The sequence below is a fragment of the Arachis stenosperma genome, chromosome 8, assembly GCF_014773155.1.
Source record: "Arachis stenosperma cultivar V10309 chromosome 8, arast.V10309.gnm1.PFL2, whole genome shotgun sequence".
Taxonomy (NCBI): Eukaryota; Viridiplantae; Streptophyta; class Magnoliopsida; order Fabales; family Fabaceae; genus Arachis; species Arachis stenosperma.
In genome coordinates this window covers 39,386,435-39,398,470 of record NC_080384.1, presented here as the reverse complement: position 1 = coordinate 39,398,470, position 12,036 = coordinate 39,386,435, and positions in this window count along the sequence as shown.

Genomic DNA, 12,036 nt, shown 5'->3' with positions numbered 1-12,036 from the left:
ATATTATAATATATATATATATATATATATATATATCTTCTTTTAGTTCTTTCCTAAAAATATTAGCACATAGTAATGTATGTAGATAAAATATATATATATATATATATATATATATATATATATATATATATATATATATATATATATATCTTCTTTTAGTTCTTTCCTAAAAATATTAGCACATAGTTAATGTATGTAGATAAAATATATATTGAGTAAGTATCTCTATTGAATTAATCATAAAGTTTAATAAAAGATAATGTCATAATTTTTATTTAATTGTAGCAAGTATCTCCATTAAAAATATTGGCTAATTATTACCGTGTACAATAAATGTGTGTGTATATATATATATGTATATATGTATATAAGGAGTAATAGTGAATTGTAACAATTATTTATCATCTAGAAAATTTGTACCTCAGATATAGTTTTTTTTCTATTTATTATTTTTCATACCTAATGGCCTATGATTCTATCAACAGTATTACTTATGGTAGATTATGTAATAAAAAAATTTGAAAAATAAAGGCAAGAGTAACGAATAAAGATGGTCTACAAATGCTGTTGCAAGATCACAGACACTTGAAAGATAACTGCACGGTGAATAATGTGGTATATAGAAAAGTTTTTGAGAACTTATAATGAAAAGATAATAACAAATCTCTTAATTAAATTTATTAATTTCTTAAAATTTATTACTATCAATTTAAAAAATTGACAAATTCTAGGTGCTAATGGGTAATGCATTTTTATTGTACATTTATAATTTGAGAATATCAGAATTATCATAAAAATTTGTATTATTGTATTCTCCCGATGAACAATTTTATAATTACGTTAATCATATAATTTTGTATACTAATATTGATATAGTATTATTTCAGGTATATATTTTGCAGGCATCAAAGAATAATGTTGAGTTGTTATTTAGTGGGTTTAAATTATTTATTATTTATTGAAAAACTTTCTGCATTAGAATTTTTTAATAATTTGTTATTTATTTTCAGTTAATTTTAATATATTTTTACACATATAATAATTTATTAGTAAATATAAATATTACTAAATTATTTATGATCACATTTAGTATATATGTCTGATTTATTAAAAAAATAAATTACTAAAACTGATTAATAATTATTTTAAAATTAATATAATTAATATTAAATTAAAAAAACAAATAATACATAATTTATTATTTTTTATTAATTAAATTATTATAATTTAAATTAATTTTAATAAAATAATTTAAAATTATAATTTTAATTTTATCATGTACATAACGCGAATAATTATATTTGTTTGGAGACGAAAACGAAGAATAGGGAGGCATTTTTCGAAAATGAATTCATCCCCGATCCCCCATTGACATATCTAGTGTGATGACGACTAATAAATACGACACAGTAAATACACTTAATTAATTATTTTATTTTATGATATTTTATTTTCTTATTAAAAATATGACATAATTGGTGAAATATATTGAGTACGATACCCTCGAATTGCTTCTTGGCCACAACATCTTGAATAAGCATGCAATTATTTCGCAAGTACACGTTAAGCTACCTGTTTGTATTTGCACCATTCATTGCCAGACAAAATTGTTGTTTCTAAAATATTTAGAAACATAATTATTATTTATGTTATTTTTTTATTGGTTTAATTTAAAAAAATAATATTATAATATATTATTAGAATTTTATATTTAAAAATTTTATTTTTAGTAAATTTTAAAAGAAAAAGATAACATAAAATAAATAAAAGAAAAAACTATATAAAATTTAAATAAATTTAAAAAAATTATTATTTGAGGAGAAATATAAAAATATAATTAGTTTAAATTTTTGAAAAAAAAATAGTATTATGATAAAATATTTTTTTTTCAAATTATTCAACAATTATTTGGATTTTTAATGATAAGTATTGACATGACCATGCATGATCCAAATATTTGACAAATTGAATTACTTTACCAGCACACAATGCAATATCTGGAGATAATTAATGTATATGTGGCTCTTCCCCTAAACACACACTGACACTTACGTGTTTGATTTTCTACTTAACCCACGCTTTAATTTAATTTATGCTATCATATCACTTGAAAAGGATCAGTTGCTTGTTACATTCCAGGTTCTATATATACATTTATTTGCATGTTCAAGATTTTTAATAACCTAATGTTGTACATACATGTTTGCAACAGTTTTTATGTATATCTCATACACTTTCTTTTATGATATAAAAGATAAATTATTTATTTTTTCACATTTTTTATCAATTTTTTAATACAAAAATAAAAAATTAATAAAAAGATGTATATAAAGATTATATATATTTATCTCGTAAAATAAGGCTTGTATAGTTTGTATTGATGCTGAAGCTGGAAGGCCTATATCAATTATCATAGCGATGGTATCATCGTCAATGGTTACGTAGCATACATATGAAGGTTCTGGAATCGTAGTCAACAGCTGTCCTACTTTTATTTTGTTTGTGTATTTGAATATTGAAACAAAGATTATGTGATGTAATGATGCTTTTTCATGGATATGCTAATTAATTCTTGGCTAAAGTATGTATTTGTTTAAAGTTTTGAAATTTTTTTAAATTAAAATTAATATTTAATTTAATTCTCAATTTAAAATGAATTTTAATTTTATCTAGTTTTTTTTTTGTTAATTCTTAGTCAATTTTTTTTACCGTTAAATATAAATAACCATTATCCTTAATTCTAATCTTAATATTTTCTCCAATATGAACCTGGACTTTTTTTTGAACAGAGGACAAAGAAAATTCAACATATTAAAGTGGGGTGACTTAAAAAAAAAAAAAACATATACAACAAAAATAATACAAATACAAATACGATTAATCTATTATCATATTCGGTATTATTATCAACAACTAAATAGTTTAGGAAAAGTCTAGGGGGCCAGCAGTTTTATTGAATTTTGGCCAGCATGTAACCAGCAGAGGAAGGTGAACCATTGGATGAAATTTCACACCAATCTCACACCATCAAATCATCATTGATGGCTAGTTGATGGCTAACAATCACAAAAATTGCTAGCCCCCTAGCATTGCTCAATAGTTTAATATTATACCACTCTTTATAATTTAACAACGATATCATTTTAATGTCTTTAATGCTATTCTCTTTATTCTTAAATATTTTCGTATTTCGTGTCAATTAGATATTTTAAATTACTACAAAGAATCTAATGAACCTTTTTTTCTGCTCATATTTTTTGTTAGACACTCTTGTCTGACTCTCAAACAATTTTTTTATCGTACTTGAAATAGTCCAAACTCTATTAAAGTATGTCAACCATGTACACTACATCTGCTAAGTAAACTCATAGCAAAGAGACAAATTAAATGATGAACAAATTCTACATCTTTTTTATACATAACATATATATTATCATTTTGATGAATGACTCCTAATCTACTTAATCATTTTTTAGTATTCACCATTCCCACTAAAATAAATCATGCAAAAAGTTCAATTTTTGGCAGGACCAAGCTTCTCCAAATTGAACTAGTGAAGTTATAACTTGTGACTTCCTCCGAAATAGTCTCTGTCTGCAATACGTGCACAAAAGAGTTAGCAAAAAAAAATACTTTTTTTTATCAAATTTTCATATCACTCTACCCTCCCTATCAGGTGATAATTTAACTGACTTTAACTTTTTATGGAGTTGGTTGACAAGTGCCAATTTCCGTTGGAATAACTCTTTCCTTCAATGGAAATTTCATATCCATTCTAACCCATTTTAAAACCCACAGTCTCCTATAATAGATCCTTATTGGTTTAAAATAGAGAAAATTTTCAAAAAAATCCCTTTCAAGGACCCACCTTGTAACCAATTATCTTCCCAAAATCAAGTTCTTCTCCCATCCTCTATTTTCATAGAAAACCTACTAATCATCTTGTCTTTTTCCTATTGTTCCTTGAAATTTAACTTACAGATATCTTTTCACAGATCACCTCTTGAAGTTTGATAATATTATATTGGGATATAAATATTACAAGAACATACAATGCAATCTTCTTTCACAATAGACTTACAATCCTACTTTAAAAAATGCCAACACTACTTAAACAGAAGCGTTGTATTCCTAATCACCGCATCTTCCACTCCAATTCACCTAACTTTTTCGGTGCCTCCACTACTTTCCATTTTACAAGAGACATATCATTGTTTTCATTCTCTTTAATCCATAAAAAATTTTTTTACAATGCAATAAACTTCTCTACAACTTCTTTTGCCATCTTATATAAGTTAAGATAGTAGACTGACAAGCTATTAAACACATACTTGATAAGAACTAACTTCTCAGTTTTGTTGAGTACCTTCATTTTTTTCTCAGAGACTGAACTTCTCTTCCACCTTATCTATAATCGATTTTCAGGTCTTCACCATCCGAGGATTTGCTCCTAAGAAAACTTCAAGGTATCTCACAGGTAGAACAACTTTTGTACATTCTAGTAATCCACACATATTTGACACCCACTCTAACTCACAATTAACCAAGATCAAATTTGACTTGTCAAAGTTATTACTCATCAAGCCAGACATGAATTCAAAACATTGTAGGAGCCTCTTATAGTTCAAAATTGTCTCTGTCTTTGGTGGGCAAAACAAAATAGTGTCATCCGTAAACTGAAAATGTGACAGTTCTATATTATCTCTCCCAACCAATAGTGGGATATGCACTCATTCTTGAATACCTCTCTCACCATCCTATGCAATACATCATCAACAAGAACAAACAGGAATAGAGATAGCAAATCTCCTTATCTTAGACCTCTTTCCATCTTGAACGGCTTGGACTGTGACCCATTAATTAGAACTGACATAGAGGCTGTACTTAAATATTCCATTACCTGTGCCCTCCATCTATAACCAAAGCCCGTATTTTGTAGCACAATATTTACAAACCTTTTGAACATCTAACTTTATAATTGCCACATTCTTCTTGTGCATTCTCAACCAGTGAACCATTTCACATGCAATGAGAATACCGTCGTGTATTTTTCGTCCCTTCACAAATGAACTCTCTGTCTCTCCTACTAATCTTGGGATCATTAAACCCATCCTTCTCACCAATACCTTTACATCACCATGTACACATATCCAATTATACTAATTGGCCGAATGTCTTTGATCTCCTTGGCACCCACAAATTTTACAGCTAACGCCACCCAAGTTACATTCACGTTCGTTGATAATTTGCCGCTTTGAAAAAAATCCTAATACAGCTGCAGTGAATTAATGACCAATCTCATTCCAACACTTTTTGATAAAGTTCATGTTATACGTGTCATTACCTGAAACTTTAGTCGACTCACAATCCCAAACAGCCTCTTTAATTTTCACAACAGAGGACATTACTTCCAATGCTGTAGCCTCTTCTCCATCAATCTTCTTCGCTATCTCTTCCCGAAAATCAATCATTAGAACATATTTCTGCCAATACAAATCTTTATAGAACCCTCTAATCACAACATTTATTCTAAACTGATTCCGTACTAACCTTCCATGAAGTAACAATGGATCAATTCTATTGTTCCACCTTCTAGCGAGGCTACTTAAAGAAAGCACCTAGTATTCTTATTCATATTCCTTGCATGCCAAGACCGAGACATCTGTTTTCAATGAATTTCCTTTCGAATATATCATTTCTCACAACATCTCACCAGGGCCTTGCGTCTAGCTTCCACTATACCGTCATATGCGCCATTACTTACCATATCATCAATTTCCTTCGATGCATTTAAGTCAGTTACCTTTTTTTCTTGAACAATTTTAATTGCTCCTGATTCCAATTATTCAAAATTATTTCATGAATTACTATTCTACCCTTCTATTCACTGTGATTCCTTGACTTTGCCACCACCAATTCAGTTGTCAGATCAAATAATGCTGCCAACCTTTTCATTCCTTTGTCACCTAAATCATGGTTTGCCTTCATCCTTCGTGAATTTTCACCTACTAGAATACTCTTCGCTCCATATATCTCACATCCCACCTCCTTTACAAAAACATCAAACCCACTAGTACCGACCATTATGTGAATCCATTCACTAATAACATCAAACATACATGTATCGATTTGAACTCTTCTAGAGCTGAATGATAAGCCTGATTCCGTCACTTCATCACACCATACTACTTCCCCCAATAACTACCTATCATTTTGAATGTTTCTGTGGACCATACATGCAACGACACTCCAACATATTCTAACCAAACTCTTCTAGTCTCACTTTGTTCTGATTCTTCCCATCTTTAAACACTATGAAAAAATTGTAGAAGACTATTTATTTTGAAGGTAAAAGACTCCGCTGCATGCTTCACGGAGTCAAAAGTTAATAGTGCCTTATATGCTCCTAGCTTTTGGACTTGAACAACTTGAGGCAAATTCTTACTAACTACCGTCTTTAATGCGTTGAAATCTATGGCCGTAGTCGTCCCCTCGACTAAAGTCCTTGCTAGCCAACCCATATTCTCTTGTGCAACTGTCACTTCAACCTTCTTTGTCTATCTATTTCCGTTTGGGTTCTTAACCGTCGTATTCTTCATCGCCACTTTTTCACCTGCATGAGTAATCATATTGTCTCCACGTTGAGTCTGCATATTCCCAGCAACATTCTTTACTCTTTATTTGCACTCTTTTTTCCTTCTCCCCATTTTCCTTTTATACTTAGCATCTTTTACTGAGATTGTTTTACCTCGTAATCTCATGCGTCCATATCTGCTATAGCCTTCAGGGTCCCTTTCGTCGTGTACCGTTGATGCAGGCTAAATATCGATTTAGAATTTTTCACAAGTTATGAAACTCAATTTCATCAATAATATAGTTTAAATCGGTAAACAATCCGAATCAGAGTTTAAAAAAAAGATTATCACAAATCAAAATAAATAATCGAATGTTAATTTTTGGTCATTTTTTTTGGACTTGCAATTATATGTATTAAAGTTGGTTGTGAAATCGGGAGTTTTCAAACACAATTACGGATATTTAAGAGATTCAAAAATTAATGGAGCAAATAACAAATAAATTGCAAGAGAATAAAAATCAATAAGCAAATGAACAATTAACTAAGCAATCATGAAACTAAGATAGCCACAATTATAAGACAACTATATATTAGAAAATAATTAAATTGAACTAGGAGTAATCAAAGGAATGAGCTAAAGAAAGAGATATCAATCAAATGATTAAAGGATTTTGGCTAGGATTGAGATGCTAGATTTTTCATCATTGTTATCAACCCCAAATATGATAATTGTGAAAAGTTAATCCTACTTTATTGACCTCTAATTAATGTAAAAAATCAAGTAAGTATAATTAATCTCAATTCATAAATCCTAATTAACTTATCAATTAAATTTGATAAAAGATTAGCATTAGTGAAAACTAAATCAACTAACAATTCTAAATTACCAATTAATATTGGACACTGATAGCTCAAGAGTACCTAATTACTCAATCTCAAACTAAGAATTGAAAGTTCTACTCCATACTCAAATAAAATATTTCATTAAATACTTAGTGTGCAATGAAATAAAACGTTATGAAATTGCTAAAATTAACCAAAACTATATCTAATCACTATAAGATATCACTAATAACAATCAATTAAACATATATAAAATATAAAACATCAATTCATTAATAGAAATTTAAGATTCACAAGGTTCATGAACTAAGAAAATAGCAAAGTAACTCAAAGGTAATTTAATGAAAATTCTAAGAAAAATTAAAATAAGAGAACAACAAAATTAAAGCAAAACTATAACTAAACAAGATTAAAATTTAAAATTGAATGCAAAATTGAAAAGAATCCTAAAAAAACCTAGAGAGTTTCTCTTATTAGAAAACTATGAGCAAAACTATAAAAACTATGTAGAATGATTATTCCCTCGGTGTGTATCTCCCATTGAATCTAGGCTCCAATACTTCAGAAAGAAGCTGAATTCGGCTTAAAATTAGTATTAAAATTGCGGTCACGTGCCTTTTTAAGTTAGGCGGGCACTATTCATTTTGTGTATACACGCATCGTGCGTACACACGAATTGGTGATGATATGTACGCATGATATCCAGATTTTTAAATATTTATTTCTTCAAAACTTTTTCATTTTTGCATGCTTTCACTCCATTTTTCCAAGTCAATTTTATCTTTTAAACTTGAGATTACTCAACAAACACATCAAGACATCGAACACTACCACAAAAACGGTGTTTAGCCAACAAATTTTAACTACGAACACTAAATCGTGATAAAAATAAATGAGTGTGTCTTCTATTTATCACGAAACATTACGACAGTGGTTAAAATTTAATCTTTTGCTACAAACAATATTTTTCGTAGCTGTATTTCTTGCTTACATTAACGTATCATGGCTATTCTGTCTTGAATAAATTAATTTTTTAAATAAATTTATTAATGTATAGTATCATTTTTTTAATATTATAACATTAACACATATTTATGAAATTAAATCTAAAAATATAAAAAAATGAATTTAGATAAAATAAAAAATTATAAAAATAAAGATAATATTCTAATATTTGAGTTAATTATAAAGATAAAATTTATTTAACTAAAATAATATAATTTGAATAGATAATAAAAAGTTCAATAATTTGTAAGTATAAAAAATTTTTTGGTTTTTATTAAAAATAAATTATTTATCATTTTTTGAATTAAAAAAATGAGAATAAGTTAAAAAAAATTAGTCTTTATTTATATGGTTTAGTACATACTATATATTTTTGTGAGTACTGTATTCTTATTATATGTATAATTATCTTTTTAAAAATTATTTTGTGAAATTATGAATTAAATTTTTTATTTTTACTATTATTTAATTGGTATATTCCATTAATTAATTATTTTACAATTATTTTCAGTTATAAAAAAATTAATACTAATTAATTTATGAGTCACTTGTATAAAAGTTTGAAATTGTATTAAGTAACAAAGAAATTAATTTATAAAATTTCTTATAACAATTTTATCTGATAATCTAATGTAATAAAATGTTAGTAACTAATTTAGTAATTAAAATTTATTAAACATTAAAATTTTTAGGTAAAAGTATTTAAAAAATTTACTTAATGTATAACTCTTGTTATATTGTTTCATGTATAATAGGTAAATAATTAAATAATAGTATATTGTTTAAATCATCAACTATCAACTGTATGAAATGAGAGATTGTGAGGGTCATATATTTATTAAAGTAGTCTTTTGGTTATTTATTGTTATTGTAATAAAAATTAAAGATAAAAATATTACAAAATCAAAATTTAAATTTAAATTTTTTATTATATTTGACCATAAAAAAAATAACTATTGTATTAAAAATAAAATAATTTAAGGTATATTTAGTAGATAATAAACAGTAGGATGAAATAAATATTCTTAAGATTAAAGAAAGTTAAAAGACAATTTAAACAACATTGGTCAAGCTGAATTTTTAAAATTTAAAATTTTAATGTGCGCTTAACTTCTGAAGTAGTTTTTGGCGGAAAGTTAAAATAATCACGGACAAATTTTAATATAACTTCCCATCATTCACGTTGTCTTTTAACTCCTACTTTTCTGCAGCACCTTAAAAGTACTCTCTTTAACCACACTATAGGGTATCCTCCAAATTCAAAATACCAATTTTTTCTTTGTTATTTGTTAGTTTTTTTAGTTGATTTTTTCGTGAAACAAAAACATAATAATTCAGAAGAGACCCTTTTAGCAGAATTACGATAACACAGAATATCAACAACAATGAAGAATTTGCAGAAGATTTGGATGAAATAAGTCTCAACCAGTACCTACCAGAAAAGATTATAATGACCCTTTAGTTATGAATGTCAAAGGTATATGAAATTTCAATTTTTTTTACGTGATTTTTTGAATTCTAATATTTAATTTATTTTTTTTATTCAATTTTATATTCATTGCAGACACTTCTATGGGAGAAATTACAATTGGCAAAAGGACGACAATTCAAGTTTGGCATTTGAAAATGGATGAAAAAGACATTATGGAACTTGATGGGCATGGACAAAGTCGAGATAATGACGTAAATTTATTGATACGATTTCTGGGTGTAATGGCTTGTAGAGCAATGCTGTAAATTGGAAAGGTCTTTGGTGTTGAAAATGTATGATGTGTGATAAATTTAGAGAAACTGGATGAAACTTTAGAGAAAAAGCTATGAATATGGCAGCTCTGTACAAATTTTTGTTATCAAAATACAGTGATAAAGTGCCTAGTTTATCCAGTGATATGTTAGACATTTAATTGATATATTTAATAAGTAATAGTTGAAATTTTAAATATATTTAATCTAGAAGGGATTAGAATTTATTTTATTTATGTTAAATTTTTTTTATTTCTTATTATATATAAGTTTAGACTTGTATTATTATTATTATTATTATTATTATTATTATTATTATTATTATTATTATTATTATTATACTGAATTCTTATTAGTATTTTTTTATGGAAAAATGTTAGATATTATATATTTAAAAAGTTTGATTTTTGTTATTAATGTAATATATATAAATATAATTTTAATTTAATAAAATTGTTCAATTAGAGCAAATTAGCACAAATTAGTCCTGAATTGTATGTGAAAAATATAGTGAGTTAGCCACAAAAATAGTGTGATTAAATAATCCAACATTAGCCACAAAAAAAATGTAGCTGAAAAACCCGGCCTGCACAAATTAACTACGGATGAAGTGTAGTAGAATTATACTTTTTTATTTAATTATTCTTATTTAGCCACGGCATTATGCGTGGACAATGATATACAAATCGTGGCTCTTTGAAGGTCTCCACGATGTTTAAAATTGTGGCTAATAACGCTAAAATCGTGGCAAATTGAAAATGCAACCCCCCGATTAGCCACAAATATTCTTTCGTGGCCAATGTATAGTTGCTACAGTTATCTTAGAGTTTAGCCACAATTTTTTTCGTGACTAAACCCCTTATTTCTTGTAGTGGAATGAAATAGAAATGAATTAAATATTTGATAATTCAATGGTTCCAAAAAACAATTTTAACACTAAAGCACAATTAGAAGAATTTCTTGAAAGTATGCATCTTTGATAGATAAGTGCAAGATAAGTTGATAAAATCTACTATTTTTAACCCTAAATTTATTACAAAATATGAGTTTATCAACCGTATAAAAGCAAAAAGATATAGCATACCATTTTTCCGTTTTTAAAAAAGATATGTCATTAATTCTTTCTGTCCAATTAAATAATTGAAATAACTTCCTATTCGAAATATCTTCAAGTAAATTATCGAAAAAAATGAAAAAAAAAATTCATTTTCCAAGCAATGATACCTTTTTTGATTCCAAACCTTAAAATCCTTACTGCTGATGTGATTTTCTAGTCCTACCCCACTGAGTTTTTCCCCTCTCTCTCATCTCTCTATCTAAACCTGAACTTTATCGTCCCACCCAACACCTATCCCCCGCCACTCTTTAATTTGTTGCGCCTCCCTTCCATGGTTCGTGCCTCTATCTCGATGTCCTCTCTTGCCACCGTACCCCTACCTCCACCATTTACTCTCGCTATATCCATGCCTTCCTCTTTTTCACTCTGTCATTTGGCTTAAAAAATTAACTAAGAGTTTAATAATGTATAAGAATAAAATTAAAATTATTTTAAATATTAAAAATAAAATAAAATAAAACATAACGTTAAAAATAATTTTTAAAAAATTAAAAATATTAAAGATAAAAAGAATCAAACAAAAGAGTAAACTAGTGATGTTCACATATTAAGGCATTTCAATTTAAAAATAAATCTTGTTTTTAACTTTTCTTTTTAATAAATACACTATTTTTTCGTTTAAAAGAAAAATAACACAACTAACAAATAATATATATTTTATTTTTAAATCGGATAGAATCTCCGGATCACATCGAATAATATCCTTAGCCTAGTCGATTGGATATTATCTATAAAAATCGGATCGGAT